A 2,631-nucleotide genomic window follows, 5' to 3' on the forward strand; every position below is an offset into this window, starting at 1 on the left:
TCTGTCTCTGTCTGTTTCTCTCTCTCTGTCTCTCTCTCTCTGTTCTCTCTCTCTCTCTCTCCCTCTCTCTGTCTCTCTGTCTCTCTCTCTATTAATGTAAAAGAGTTGAATACTCTACACCCAGTGGCCTAATATTGAAGAAAACAGACCTGGGCTGGAATATGGAACCAACAATCTTGTATCTCCTAAATAAATATAAAAATAAAAATCAGGAATGAAAGAAAGACGAAAGAAATGTCTCATATTCATATCTATTTTTGAAATCCATGACATTTACATTTAGTCATTAGCTGCTTTTATCCAAATGACTTACAAGTTCTGTCAAGCATGCAGGAAGGGTACAACTCTGCGTATAAGTAAGATTGTTTGTTAAACAGTGTCAAACTTGAGTGCTACAGTCTTGAGTCCATATCCGTGTCATGCTATAGCATACAGGCACAGGTCAACATATCTTTTTCAACCTCAACCAAAAATAACAAATCTGACCAAAATCCAACATTTAATGAATGTCTTTTGCTATCTGGGAAACATGCAGGTTGCATGTTTTCATGCCGACATCATCACACTAATGTTACTGCATCAGACAGTAAGGTTGAAACATAGAAATGAGTGGAAAATATATTTTTATAATAAGATAAGATATTCCTTTATTGAATTCATGGGTACAGTGACTGTGACAGGCCCGGATTGATTGATTGAAAACTTTATTAACAGATTGCAGAATGGGTACAGTGACGTCACAGGCCCGGATTGATTGATTGATAACTTTATTAACATCTCTCTCTCTCTCTCCTCTCTCTCTCTCTCTCTCTCTCTCTCTCTCTCTCTCTCTCTCTCTCTCTCTCTCTCTCTCTCTCTCTCTCTCTCCTCTCTCTCTCTCTCTCTCTCTCTCATTTAAAGCTAGCAAGAAGTGGTATGAAACTAGAGACTGAGGAGTCCATATATACCAGCCGTGTCAGCTAATACAGGCACAGGTCATAGGTCAACTGTGTCATGCTAGCATACAGGCACAGGTCATATAGATACCAACAGTGTCATGCTATACAGTGCACAGTCAATAATACCAACAGTGTCATGCTAGCATACAGGCACAGGTCATAGATACCAACCTATCACACCATATCACACCTCTCACACCTATCACACCCTCACACCGATCCACTATCACAATACACACCTCTCACACCTATCACACTCTCACACCTATCACACCTCTCACACCTATCACACCTCTCACCTCTCACACCTATCACACCTATCACACCTCTCACACCTATCACACCTCTCACACCTCACACCTCTCACACCTATCACACCTCTCACACCTCTCACACCTCTCACACCTCTCACACCTTTCACACCTCTCACACCTTCACACCTCTCACACCGATCCCACCTATCACACATATCACACCTCTCACACCTATCACACCTCTCACACCTATCACACCTCTCACACCTATCACACCTCTCACACCTATCACACCTATCACACCTCTCACACCTATCACACCTCTCACACCTCTCACACCTATCACCTCTCACACCTCTCACACCTATCACACCTCTCACACCTCTCTCACCTCTCACACCTTTCACACCTCTCACACCTATCACACCTCTCACACCTATCACACCTCTCACACCTATCACACTCTCACCTCACACCTATCACACCTCTCACACCTATCACACCTCTCACACCTCACACCTCTCACACCTATCACACCTCTCACACCTATCACACCTCTCACACCTCTCACACCTATCACACCTCTCACACCTATCACACCTCTCACACCTCACACCTCTCACACCTATCACACCTCTCACACCTATCACACCTCTCACACCTCTCACACCTCTCACACCTATCACACCTCTCACACCAGATCCCGCCTATCACACATATCACACCTCTCACACCTTCACACCTCTCACACCTATCACACCTCTCACACCTATCACACCTATCACACCTCTCACACCTATCACACCTCTCACACCTCACACACTCTCACACCTATCACACCTCTCACACCTATCACACCTCTCACACCTCTCACACCTTTCACACTCTCACACCTATCACACCTCTCACATCGATCCCACCTATCACACATATCACACCTCTCACACCTATCACACCTATCACACCTATCACACCTCTCACACCTATCACACCTCTCACACCTATCACACCTATCACACCTCTCACACCTATCACACCTCTCACACCTCTCACACCTATCACACCTCTCACACCTATCACACCTCTCACACCTATCACACCTCTCACACCTCTCACACCTCTCACACCTCTCACACCTTTCACACCTCTCACACCTATCACACCTCTCACACCTATCACACCTCTCACACCTATCACACCCTCTCACACCTCTCACACCTATCACACCTCTCACACCTATCACACCTCTCACACCTCACACCTCTCACACCTATCACACCTCTCACACCTATCACACCTCTCACACCTCTCACCACCTTTCACACCTCTCACACCTATCACACCTCTCACAACCGATCCACCTATCACACATATCACACCTCTCACACCTATCACACCTCTCACACCTATCACACCTCTCACACCTATCACACCTATCA

Source organism: Notolepis coatsorum (genome assembly GCF_963971535.1).
Source record: "Notolepis coatsorum genome assembly, chromosome: 2".
NCBI lineage: Eukaryota > Metazoa > Chordata > Actinopteri > Aulopiformes > Paralepididae > Notolepis > Notolepis coatsorum.